General features: G+C 40.2%; 1 pseudogene; it reads right to left on the reverse strand.

Moving 5' to 3' along the window:
- Positions 1-13,477: 13,477 nt before the first annotated feature.
- LOC130505896 (2-C-methyl-D-erythritol 2,4-cyclodiphosphate synthase, chloroplastic-like) lies at positions 13,478-14,356 on the reverse strand (annotated as a pseudogene).
- Between the last annotated feature and the right edge of the window lie 8 nt (positions 14,357-14,364).

Raw genomic sequence — 14,364 nt, forward strand, 5'->3', positions numbered from 1 at the left:
CAAATCAAGGGAGAATTACCAATTGTGACTCAAAAACTTGGAGTCAAACCCAAAAGAGTACCCCAAACTTGGGTCAAAGGCAAAAGTAACTTAAAAGGCTATTGAAATTACAACTATCTCTTTGTGAACAAACAAAAAAAAACGGATTTTTTTTACGTTTCTACCCCTCGCAAGTCGTCTGTAAACAGACGACTTGAAAATAAGTCGTCCAGACGACTTTAAGTTAAGTCGTCTGGACAGTTATTCTTAAACATAATTTAAAAATTTTGTAAAAAAAAATTTTGATAAGTGAAAAATTGGAATTATGTAATTAACATATGTCTTAAGAGATATAAATTAATATATAACAAATTTCAATTGTTTTCAGCCCAGATGAGTGAAAGTAGTGAGTCATGATATTCTTTAGTTTATGTTCATCAACATATGTTGTAGTATTGTATGTGTTCTTAGGGTTAGATTTTGGAAAGCATTAAAACCGGTTTTGAAAATTTTAAAAATACCTAGGCGTGTTCATTTCTGTGTATAGTAAACACTATTGAAGTATAATTTGATTTTATAACGTGGTTAGTAAGTTAATTTAGTCATTTTAGTTTAGGGGTTCATTTTAGGGTATTGGACGACTTAATATAGTCTTCTGTTCCCAGACGACTAAATATTAGGTCGTCTGATGTACATATCAGCCAGAATAAGTCGTCTAAACCGGACCAAACCTTAAAGTTTACCAATGTAACTTTTAAAGCTAACCGGATTATTTACCCAATATATAAGGTGATTTTTTTTTTTTTTCATTTTCCGCGAACAGAAACCCTAACAGTTCTCTCTCACCGGCGATATCAAGGCGATTCGAATCCCACTATTTCCGAACAACCATCGTCTCAACGTCGGCTATCTATCTCACTTCATTCTCACCGTTGTCGCCGCAGCTTCTTCTAACCCTAGCGCCGCCGATTCCTCTAAACCCTAGCGCCCCCGCTTCCACTATTTCCGAACAAACCGTCGCCCTCGCCACCGTGCTCACCAACGTTCTCACCGCCGCTTACTCTAAACACTAGCTAGCACCGCCGTTTCTTCTAAACCCTAGCGCCGCCGCTTCTTCTAAACCCTAGCGCCGCCGCTTCTTCTCTGTAAACCGTAGCGCCGTTTCTCTGTAAACCCTAACGCCGTAAGTCATCAAACTCGTGGAAAAGATGAACATAAAACGTGTCTCTTTCAATTTACTCATTCTCACCGTTTCACGTTTATTTTTTCAGATCTATAACCACAATGACGAGTACTCGAACTCCTTCTGCGACTAATCAGGTCCGCTTGAAATTTTTCTACTGGAAGACTTGTAAGTAAGTCGTCTGGAAAGTCTTCAAACCTGGACGACTTAGTACGTCCATTTGGAAGACTTTCCAGACGACTTAAAATATAAGTCGTCAACTAAGTCGTCCAGTTGGACGACTTTCTAGACGACTTATATTTAAGTCGTCTACTAAGTCGTCTGGAGTAACAATTAAGGCGTGATTGATTTAGCTTGTGTTCTGACTTCTATTGTTGTCTTTGATTATTTTGCAGACAAAAAGGATGGATATTCCAGAACTCCCCCGTAGGTTATACACATTAGGGGAAGAGCCAGAACCCCACAATAGCATTTCGTATCATACGGATAACACGAAGTTGCATACTGCTCTTAGGGAAGCTCTCACTGATGCTGAATTTGAAGAGCTCAAGGAGTCGAGATTGGGAGTTTCATCAAGTTCAAGGAGCAGGGATTTGGTTGGGCTTCAAGGCTGGTTCACCACTTGCTCGGTTTAAAAGCTGGACATTAAGAAGAAGTACGAGATGTGGTGTCTCGTTGGTCCAGAACCTGCGAGGTTTTTCACTGTTAGAGTTTGAAAAACATCACTGGTCTAAACTGCGACTACATCGAGGACCTTTGAGACACCAGAATGTGAAGTTACCCCACAGATGGTTTCTTTCTGGGAGATGATGGGAGTTCATCGGGAAGCTGGGCCAAGTATGATCAGATAATAGCAGCACTGAAGATGCGGGGATTGGTCCAGGGAAGATCGCAAGCGACTCGCGTACCTTTCCATCTCACTGGATTCATTGAAGGGAAAAAGTTCTCAAGCGCTACACGAGCTACTCTCGCAAGGCTAGTGATGGATTTAGAAAGGTTTGAGAATTATCCATGGGGGAGAGTCGCGTTTAAGGTGCTGATGGACTCTTTGTGGAACAAAGATATTACTGGCTGTACACCGTGGATGGCTTTATACAAGTTCTTCAGGTCTGGGCGTACGAAGCTATTCCGGGATTGGGTGCTAGTATTGGTCTACCAGAGCAAACAGTCCGTCTCCACCGATTCTGGCTTACGACGGCAGCAGAGGCCGCAGATTCATGAAAGCTGCTATCTTGAGTCAGGTACCTTTCCATCTTCACTTAATTAAGTCGTCCGGAAGGTCTTCCAGCTGGACGACAGTAGACGACTTATTATAAGTCGTCTGGAAGGTCTTCCAGCTGGACGACTTAGTAGACGACTTATTATAAGTCGTCTGGAAGGTCTTCCAGCTGGACGACTTAGTAGACGACTTATTATAAGTCGTCTGGAAGGTCTTCCAACTGGACGACTTAGTAGACGACTTATTATAAGTCGTCTGGAAGGTCTTCCAGCTGGACGACTTAGTAGACGACTATTATAAAGTCTCTGGAAGGTCGTCCAGCTGGACGACTTAGTAGACGACTTATAATAAGTCGTCTGGAAGGTCGTCCAGCTGACGACTTAGTTGACGACTTATAATTAAGTCGTCTATTTAGTATTTTGTTTCAAATATCTAACTCGATTCTTCTTCTATTACTGCAGACCCGCGTGATCAACTTTGTTGAGAAGGACATTAGTGAAATGTGGCCAAAATGGGACTCTGAGGTTGATGACGTGCCCGCGGAGAACATCATTAAAGTGATGTATGATCGGAGCCGTGGAAGTGGACCATGGATTGCTGGGAAGTCACTGGTACAAAACCCAAGTTTGTGACTCCATCGAAAAGAGCCAAAGAGATGGTTGTGGAGGAGGTGGAGGAAGACAATCAGAGACCTCGGAAGAAAGCTCGTAAAGAGGCTCCTAAAGAGGCTCCTAAAGAGGCTAGAGAAGAGGCTCCTACAGAGGCTACAGAAGAGGCTACAGAAGAGGCTAGAGAAGAGGCTAGTTGGGTGACCAGAGAGGAGTTAGAAAACATGTTCAAGGACTTAAGAACTTAGGTGACATGATGAAAGAGGGGTTTAAGAAAAGTGCAATCAGGGAGATTAGGAAGATCTCCGATAGATTGGAAGCTGTGGAGAAGAAGGTTGGTGTCACCAATCAGGCTACCCCTCAAGCCCCAGAAACCGGGGTTAGTAAAAAACACCCTACCCCACAAGCCCCAGAAACCGGGGCTAGTAACAAACAGACTACTCCTCAAAAAGGATCAGCCTCCACTTCAAACCAATCATCCTACTCCCCCACCAGACAGCCTGCTCCTCAAAAGGCAAAGCCTACTCCTCAAAAGGCGAAACAGCCTGCTCCTCAAACTAAACAGCCTGCTCCTCAAACGAAACAGCCTGCTCCTCAAACTAAACAGCCTGCTCCTCAGACGAAACAGCCTGCTCCTCAAACGAAAAAGCCTTCTCCTCAAAAGAAACAGCCTTCTCCTCTGCCCAAAGAGGTGAGTATCAAATCTTTAAGTCGTCTGGTCTTTGTATAGATTTGTAAAATATAAGTCGTCTGGAAGGTTTTCCAGCTGGACGACTTACAATAAGTCGTCTGGAAGGTTTTCCAGCTGGAAAACCTTCCAGACGACTTATTGTAAGTCGTCCAGCTGGAAAACCTTCCAGAAGACTTACAAATAAGTCGTCTGAACTCCAGCAGGAACCAAATCCTCTCCCAACTTTTATTTAAGTCGTCCAGGGTTAACTTGTTCTCTTTATTGGCAGAGATTGTTGCCGGAGGATACAGCAGATGAGGCGATCTCGGTATATAAGATCTTGCCGGAGGATAAAGCAGATGGTGTCACCTCCAAAGAGATTGTTCCTCTCACTTCCACTGACCAACCGAGCTTCCGCTTCCAACGATCAACAACCGAGCTTCGCTTCCACCGATCCAGCTTCAGCTTCAGAACCGAGCCTGGTTGTATTGGACCAAACAGCTCCCACTGCTTCTGTGCGTGCAAGGAGTGAACGAACGAAGAAACCTGCTCCCACGCAGATATCTCCTTATACGGCAGAGAGAAGGAAACTCCTTAGAGTGGGAAAGTATAATCCATTTCCCACACTAAACAGACCTAAGATGAAGGAGCTCGCTGATTGGTTGAAAACTGATCCGTAAGTGATTGCTTTACCCATAATAGCTTGATTTAGTCTACCAAAACTGATTGCTTTTTTGTTTGCAGTGATTATTTCACTAAGGAAGAGGACAAACCACGTACATCACCAACTTGGTGGTATCAAAAACTCCGGACATCCAAAGCATGGCTGGAAGACGTAGTAAGTCTTCTGCTTATCTTTAAGTCGTCTGGTAACTTGTCTTTTGTATAGATTTGTAAATATATAAGTCGTCTGGAAGGTTTTCCAGCTGGACGACTTATTTGTAAGTCGTCCAGCTGGAAAACCTTCCAGAAGACTTACAAATAAGTCGTCTGGTAACTGTCTTTGTATAGATTTGTAAATATATAAGTCGTCTGGAAGGTTTTCCAGCTGGACGTTACAAAAAGTCGTCTGGAAGGTTTCCCAGCTGGAAAACCTTCCAAACGACTTATTTGTTAAGTCGTCCAGCTGGAAAACCTTCCAGACGACTTATGTAAGTCGTCTGGAAGGTTCTAACTTGTATTATTTTATATGCAGCAGATAGATGCTTGGATGAATGTGCTGAGGCAGAGGTAAAGGAGAACCCACAATGTTTCCGGAGCGACGAATGTGCTTCCTGGATCACAACTTTACCCAGTCTTGGAAGAGAACAGTATCTGGTCTTCAAAACATCGTCGTCTGATCACAATGGTTTAGGAAAAATGCTACCTAGTGGGGCGGCGAGTTTGTATGACGGATCAATGCCTTCATTTGCCAACAAACACAAGAAGTGGGGGGAGGACATTGATGATATCTATGCGCCAACTGAACTTGGACAACAAACATGGGTGGCTATTTGGATATCGATCCCTAAGAGGCACATAGTCGTCTGGGACAGCATACCTTCAACTACCATACCAGAAAGATGGGATGAGATAATGGAGCCTTTTCTCGAGATGGTCCCTTATCTGATTGTGGAGTGCGGAGACCAGATGCATGGGTTGGAGCGATACACTTATGAGAGACTCCTCAAAAGATGTACCCACGGCCAACAATGGTGATTGTGGCGTGTACGCTGCAAAGTACATTGAATGTCATGCTCTTGGGGTCCCCTTTAGCCCTAAAGACTTTGCTAGGTCCAATGCGAAGACTATGAGGGATATACTATGGCTTTGGCTATATGGACGGAGCTTGTTGATCAGCATCTGAAAGATAATGAGGATGGTGGTATGTTTGTAGGCATGTATGATTAGATACACAAATCAATTGTATAGATTTTTTAACTTGTATAGATTTTTTAACCTGTATAGATTTTAAACTTGTATAGATACACAAATCAATGTGTATATTTGAACTATTTGTATACACAAATCTATTTGTATATTTGAACTATTTGTTTACACAAATCTATTTGTATGTTTGTGGGCATGTATGATTTATTTGATTTTCTAACTTGTATAGATTTTCTAACTTACAAATAAGTCGTCTGGAAGGTTTTCCAGCTGGACGACTTACAAATAAGTCGTTGAAGGTTTTCCAGCTGGACGACTTACAAATAAGTCGTCTGGAAGGTTTTCCAGCTGGACGACTTACAAATAAGGTCGTCTAAAAAAATAAGGGTAGTCTAAAAATAAAATACACTGGACGACTCGTAAAAGGTCGTCTAAAAAAAAAACACTTGAAGGGATAGTAGAAGGGTCTAAACACTGGACGACTAAATACACTGGACGACTTAAATACACTGGACGACTTCGTAAAAGGTCGTCTAAAAAAATACACTTGAAGGGATAGTAGAAGGTAGTCTAATACACTGGACGACTTCGTAGAAGGTAGACGAAACACTGGACGACTTAGAAATTAGTCGTCCTGGACGGGTAATCAAGACGGACGACTTCGTAGAAGGTAGACGAAACACTGGACGACTTAGAAATTAGTCGTCTGGACGGTAACAAGACTGGACGACTTATATTTAGGTCGTCTGGACAACTAGTCAACTGGTTGTGTACATTGTGGTTTCGTATGGCCAGTTTCCTTGCAGTTTGAGCATCTCCGTGCCGTGTTTCTTCCTGGGTTGTGTCCCCCTCATCCTAGATAGCCCAACCAAGATTGCCATCTTGATTTCTTCTGTCTCCCCGACCACGCTTTACGTTTGGAGGAAAGCATTCTCGTTCCTCAATATGTTGTGACACGATAGGATATATATTCTCTGAGTATCCTGCATACAGATGATTCTTTGAGTAAAGTGGACATACAAGTGTGTCGATATGCACACCAGCATGTGTTCCAGCTGCAATAGCATGAGAGCAAGGTATTTCTCCACTCCATAGACACCACAACCACACTTTACATGTTCCAAATCAACCGCACAGTCCATTTGCCACCTTTGACAAAGAAACGCCATCCATCAATTGGTTCGACCGTCATCGTATCCGCTATCTCTGATCGAACAGCAAGCAAGTATTCAACACCCCGGCTATGGTACAGTTGGGAGACTCAAAGCATCTTGTCTCCTTTTCCAATACCATTTTCTAACTTCTGCCTTATGAACTCCAGCAGGAACGGAATCGGAAATCCTGCTCGCTTCAGTGCGGAATTAATAGATTCAGCGATGTTGCTTGTTTTTATGTTGAACCTGTTCCCCTACAAGAAACCCTTGACCATAGCTTGGCGTCGGCCTCTCCAAATACGTTGCAAGTTCCGGGTTTGCACCCGTATCTCAGCATGTACCGGTTAAAAATCGTGAACCGTGTGCGCATAAGCAGCCCCTTTCACCAAGTACATGAGATGTTTCCCTTTAACTTCTTTGACAATGTTATCTTGAAGGTGATAATAACATATTCTCGGGTTGCCCAAGGAAACACCTCTCACACGCACTTTTAATGGCCGCGTGCCGGTCAGAGACTATCACCAGAGGCTTGTCATGAGATATACAACTAGCCAATTGTGAAAAACCATTCCCAAGAAGGGTCATCTTCAGCATCCACGATCCCAAAAGCCAATGGGAATTCTGAAAATTGCCATCTTGTGCGGCTGCAACTAACATAACACCTCCATACTTTCCACTTAGGTGAGTTCCATCCACCACAATGACCCTTCTCTGATACTTAAAACCTTTGATAGAAGCTCCAAAAGAGAGAAAATAGATACTTAAATCTTTTCTCAGAATCAAGTTCTATAGCCGTGATAGAATCAGGATTTGCAATGGAGATTTGCTCGAGATATGAAGGCAGACGCGAATACCCTTCTTCTGCTGATCCTCTCACCAATTTCTGTGCATATAACAGTGCTCTGTATGAAGTGGTGTAATCAAGCGCATGCCAAACATGTTCTTCATTGCATCAGTGATATGCTGTGGAGTTATCCCATCAATGATCCAAACGATCAATGAAAAGACTACCAACATACTTGGAGTACAGTGTCTCCGCTGAGCGATTCGGTCTCCAATTGAGCATAAATGTTTCCACATACTTTGTTACCCAAAACGTGTTTGACCCATGTTCCACACTCGCTCTGATCTTCCATCCACAACCGCTAACCCGACATATGCCACAAGGAGAGTTTTTTGTTGATTGTAATTCTGAAAGAAAACCTACCCCTCACTGCTGTCAACCGCAGCTCTGAAAGCAGTGCATCCTTGCTAACAAAACTCGGTTGACATAGATGCTGGTAACAATCCGATTTTCCTCCTTCAATAGCATTTGTCTTAGCATATGTCTTTTCAATTTCTTCAAAACATTATCATCATCTTCCCTCGTCCTCATCTAAACCTTTCCATAAAGACTGTAATCCCCACCATTCTGATCCGTTTCACCAACAATAGTGTTATCAGCATCCTCCTCCCCATTTTCCTCCTCCCCATTTTCCTCCTCCCCATCTTGATTTCATCTTCAACAGACTCATTATCACCAACATCTTCAAAACATTCATCAGCCTCCATTAATCACCAACATCTTCTTCCCATTCACCAGCTTCATCATATCACCACATCTTCTTCCCATTCACCAGCTTCTTCTCTTTCTCTGAAACCGTTTCCACCTTGCTGCGGCTTGATACACAAAGACATACTCTATGCGTTTTGAGTATCTCGAGCAAGTTTCGAACTTGTCTATCACTTGTAACATGAATGGGAGGACTGCTTGGAGTCATCATCATTCTGCTGGTAATGAGTAGCTAATCTCCACAGTCACTGATCTCATGTCCAGGTTATAATCTTCTTGAGCCATTGCAACAAGTTCAGCATGTGTTGAATCTTCATTCAATAAAAACAATCTTGCTCCTTTGAGATCATCACCACACAAAATCCCAACGGAAATCTCTCAACAACCATTCCCATACACTGCATGTAACTAAAAATCATCTGCAAATATTCAAAATAAAACACATTAGTAAACATAGAGAAAATGAAGAAGTTCAACAAACATTATCGCAGACGACTTAGATTTAAGTCGTCCAGAAGACTTAAAGGTAAGTCGTCTAAAGAGGTCACTTTTGCAATTGAAAATTAAAGGGACGACTTAATTCTAAGTCGTCCGGCTTTGTTTGTTAAAAAAAAAATTTCAGACGACTTATATATAAGTCGTCTACGAAAAACGGGCTAGTTTTGCATTTGACCGAATCGTGTCAGATCTTTGACTATTTCTGGACGACTTATAAAATCAGTCGTCTCTCGAAAGTAAAAATTTCAATATTTTATTCAAACTAGACGACTTACACGTAAGTCGTCCCAGGTTAGTTTTGTAATTGAAAAATAAAACTTGAAATTTAACTTTCTCCAGACGACTTAACTAAAAGTCGTCCAGCTAGACGACTTAATTTAAGGTCGTCCGGGATAAGCAAGGTTGGACGACTTAATTGGGAAAAATTCTGGACGACTTTGCTTTCCCCGGACGACTTTAAATTAAGTCTTCTGACGGACGACTTTATATTATGTCGTCTGGTAAAAATTAAATTATGAAGTTTTATTTTTCAACTACAAAACTAACCTAAACGACTTACACGTAAGTCGTCTAGTTTAATAAAAATTGAAATTTTAACTTTCCGAGAGACGACTGAATAATAAGTCGTCCAGAAATAGTCAAAGATCTGACACGATTCGGTCAAATGCAAAACTAGCCTGTTTTCTCGTAGACGACTTATATATAAGTCGTCTGGACTGTTTTTTTTCACCAAACAAAGCTGGACGACTTAGTTTAAGTCGTCCGGACCAGAAGACTCATCAGTAAGTCTTCTACATACAGATGACTTACTTGTAAGTCTTCTACGCGAACAGATTTTGAAAAAATTCAAATTCGTACCTTAAACTAGGTGAGATGACTTGTCACACAGGGTCTTCTCCAACCACCCAGAACCTCAAACGAAAAGCAACCGTAGTCAAAACGAAAGAATATGGCTCCAAACAATTTTGAATCAAAGCTTCAGTTTTTGGATGAATATGGAGAGAAAGTGAAAGAAATGTTGTTTTTATTCATAACAATTGAAACAGAGAGAGTGTAAAGAGATTTACGTGCATTAAAGGGCATAAAAGCTCCAAACAGTTCGTACAAGGTTGTTCCCACATTCATGGCAGTGGCAATATTGTAAATACTTGAAGAAAATGAGGGAAGACAGTAAAGAAGCCATTTTCGAAAAAAAAAAAAAAGGTTAATGGCATTTTCGTAGATAAAATGCAGATGTGGGGTTAAAAACTCAAAAAAAAAATGAGTCAAAAGAAAAGGTTAGTTTTCTGTTTGAATTCAAGTTTTGAGTCACTTTTGCAATAAGCCCGCAAATCAATTAGTCTGTAAAACCTATTATATATGAATAAATTAAAGTGGGTTATGTTAATTTTTACGTGTTTTGGATCGATGCTTGTGACCATAATTTTATAAGTTTACCATAAAAATTATTTGGAATCAGTTGCTTGTTTTATCCCCTATCGAACGTCGCGAAAAATATGAATCTGCGACATTTTTATTTATAAGAGCTTTTAGATAAAAATGTCGCAGGCTCATATTTTTCGAACTGGATATATATACGAACTGTATTCCATGACAGTAAGGTCCGTGAAATTTTTTTATTCCGTTACGGGTTGGACTACTTGAATGCTGATTGGCTTATCTGACACCTCGCCTGTCAAAATAATTCACAAGAGCCATGAACACAATTTTTTTTTCTTTTTGAATTATGCAGAATATTCTAATCCACAAAAATGGTCTAAACTAGTCACATTTGCCACATGTCGATCTCATCTCCTTTCAAACTAGTCACGTTTTGTCATGTATCGATCTTATATCCCTCACAATGTCGAAATGTTAATATTTCAGCGACCGGAATTCAAACCATGATAGTTTCACCATATGGATTTTTACCCATAAATTATAATCACCACGAACAAAATTTTCTTTCTATCTCGTCTTACTAGGGTTCGTCAACCCCGCGCAAGCGCGGGGTTATATGTCATAATAATATATACTGATTCCCAAGAAGGCAAGAAACTCAGTTCAGAACTGCTCTCATATTTGTACTGCTAAATATCAAATTAACTTGGACACACATGTAGTTGATTAACTCTTATAAAATTTGTTTCGGAAAAAAAACGCCTAATATGAGCTCCGAAATAGTTTTTTTTTTGAATTTAAATAAGTTACCAATAGCTTGGTCACTTTATCTAACTGCTCAGTAGCAGAATCTCTCCAAACAAAAACTTTGTTTATTAACTTGTGCATTAGAAGAACTAAAATCAGAAGTTTGGATGAAAGAGGACGATCGACAGCAATGGCATGGAGCGGACCCTCCTTTTGCTGTGACACAACAGAGACATTTAATCACATGCACATCTAAACTTAAATTGTTCAAATATATTTTTGCCATTTCATCACCTTTTCTTAAAGACTAAAAATGTTGTCATGCCTTTATATGAAACATTGTTTATATAGCTTCAAATGTAGTCACACAAAACATGGGTTCTACAAACCAAATTTAGGTAGATAATCAAAACGAAAAATGATACTCTAATATATACTCTTAGTTTGCTTTGCTCTTCTTTTTTTTTTGGACAGCAGTTTGGTTCACTTTGCTCTTCTCATGGTAATCATCAACGACCCAAGCATTAGCGGAAGCAGAGGAGAAGAGTGTCGCAGCTAAGATAACCAGGCAGATCTTCTTCCACTAACCTCATTACCACCAACTCTTTTGAGCAGCTTTGATAACAGGAACTGTAAGTTTCTTCTGACCAAACCCAACTGATGAATTCACTAAACCCGCTCTCTGGTTCAGCTCTGCTGAGTTAGCATCAGAGATTACGTAGCTACAATATGTGAGAACATTGGAGTTCATGGCTGCCATTAGAAAACCCTGTTGTTTCTCCTGTCTTGATTGGTTGGTTGTTAAACTTTTTTCAAAGAGGATAAATTTGAGGCCTGCCTTTTTTTTCTCTTCTCCTGCAACAAAAAGAGAAACAATTAAACTTCTAAAAATCATCTATACAAAAATTGTAGTTTCCTCTATTCTACGTGTCATTCACACGTGTGACTGGTTTCTTCTCCCACCCACGCGTGCGCACATACTTCATTGATTCTCTACCATGTTACAACTATGAGAAAAGGGTTCCCAAAACTCATGGTTTTTAGGCGTTTTAACCCAAACATACGAATTGCTTTTTTCTGTAAAATAGCTAAAGGACATCATAATATTCCATTTAAGACTATTCTGTATTTATACTGCTTATGACAGAGAACACAAAAGAGAACATTTCTACTTTCTTGATCCAACCATGTTAATAAAAAAGAAAAAGAGAAAACAAAATGTTAACCAACAATGGATCATGGGAAAACTGAATTCAACATACATAAAACAAAGGCTTACCTCTTCGCCCTACGGAAACCAGAGTAATAACCAAAGACGATACCTAAAAAATATAATGGCAACTAATTATATGATTCAGGTTTCATAAAGAAGTGAAGCAAAGAGATTAGGATACCTGTGCTTTTCTACTAAGAGAATAATTGTCAGCGTACTTTCAACATGTAAGTAAAGACAATAATAACAGAACCTGAAACGATCAACCACCTGCTTTTCCAAAACAAACACAAACACACAATTAAGCCTCAAGTCTCTCTTTGTTTTTCATTCAAACTTTACTTTACTTTACTTGCCTGTTGTCTGAACCAGGAAAAAAACTTCCTTTTCTCTTCCATGACAGCGTTAGAGCCTCTTCTTGCCACAAGTCAGAGAGCCTTGTAATAAGAAATGAGAAGGGCGTAGGGAGATGGATCGGTGACTGACCTGTTCTATATCGAAGCAGAGGCTCTTTAGGGTTTCTTGATCGTCTCTAGAAGCTGAGGTTCGCGGTCAGAGGAAGTGAAAGCAATGTAATTGCAGAGAGGACGGTAGTGATCGAGTAGTTCGTTTTCTTTTAATCAATGGTAAGCATCAGATTAGAGAGCGCCGACGAAGCCATGGCGGATTAAGAGATTCCAATAATCGCTCTTCCTTGCTTATGGAATCCCAAAGGACCACTCTGTTTCTCGGACTCATCTGAAACGTTGGAAACCCTAAAAGATTAGGGACCAAGAGGCCTAATGGCCATTGATTTTTATTTTTAAGCAAGCCCATTTCGTTATGGCAAAACACTTAACAATACACAAATTTTAAATAGCCCACATGTCAATAGATCAAAGAACATAACCCCAATTATTAATAAAGGACACGTGTCCTCTCTAGATGGAGTGAACTCCGCCATTAATTATAGATTATGAGTTTTATCGAAAATAAAAACTTTTGATTACACACAATCTGTCTGCTTCTAGAGTTCTTAATAGTTATGAACTGAAACCTTACATAAAAAAAAAAAATTAATCTTTTAACTGTACATGAGTTTCGAGATCATGGTTAAAAAATGAACAATCTGTCTGCTAGCGACAGTTCAGCCGAAGTTGGGTAAACCCACTAACACATTTCTTAGCAAAAAAAAAAACATGCTGAGAGGGAGCGACAGAGATCCAAGCTTACCATGACTGCATAATCTTTTAAGCGGCAGAAGTAATCTTTTAACTTTAACGTTTCATTGAGGAGTAAGAGTATTATAGATTTGATCATATATGGATGGTTTATCTAAAGTCAAAAGGGTGATTACACCGAGTTAACATTTACATATAAGCATTTTTTTGAGACGGATGACATAAAGAAGATAATAAAAACCGACTCACTTCTTCATGAGGAGAATAACAGTAATGAGCTGCAATGCTTCTGTTTTCTCCGAGGCTATCAACTTTCTCATGTGTTTTAGCTTTCAAGTTCACCACAGAAGGGTCTGCACCAAGAAGCTTGGACAGATTGGATCGGATAGTCTCCTTGTGTGGACTATCTTTTGGTCTCTGTAGAATCAGTGGGCGTCTAGGTTTCCTATCTCGTACCCTGCCTCGTCCATAAGTCTCACCTGACACATAAAGACAATCAAAACCTCGTTTCAACTCACAACGAACCAAATCCTTATATGCAACCTCATTAAGAAGAAATCATCATCAAAATTTAAAAGTGATCAACATTCAAAGTTTTTAGCTTGATTTTCAATAGCTACCATGCAATCAGCATTCACAGTAATATATACAGGAAGCTATAATTAGTTTCAAACTAGAGCAGCCATACTTGAAATGAAATCAATCATATAGTAGCCTCCAAAGTAATATAAGAGTACGAGGAACCATCTATAATTTCATCAACCCATCAAGCAGAACCGACCAAATAAAAAAAGTGAGTATGCCAAGATAAAAATCATGTAGCAAATTGCAAGCACGGTAAGAATATAGATAGCTTAAGTGATCACTACAATAAGAAGGCACTGGAGTAAACGAAAGCTTACAGCTTCTTTGATGAAGACAGAGGAAGCAGCTCCTTTCCACTTAGGATCAGAATCAGGGAAATCTGGCCTAATCAGGAAGCCCTAACGCTCCCAAGATTGCATCCACCACACAAGAAAGCAACACATCCCCTGCCACACAAAACACCACATCACCAACAAAGCCAAAGCCTCAATCTATCCAAAAAGCTCAAAACTTTTATTACCATCGGAGTGAGCTTCGCAGCCTCTAT

The sequence above is a fragment of the Raphanus sativus genome, unplaced genomic scaffold (genome assembly GCF_000801105.2).
Source record: "Raphanus sativus cultivar WK10039 unplaced genomic scaffold, ASM80110v3 Scaffold2680, whole genome shotgun sequence".
Taxonomy (NCBI): Eukaryota; Viridiplantae; Streptophyta; class Magnoliopsida; order Brassicales; family Brassicaceae; genus Raphanus; species Raphanus sativus.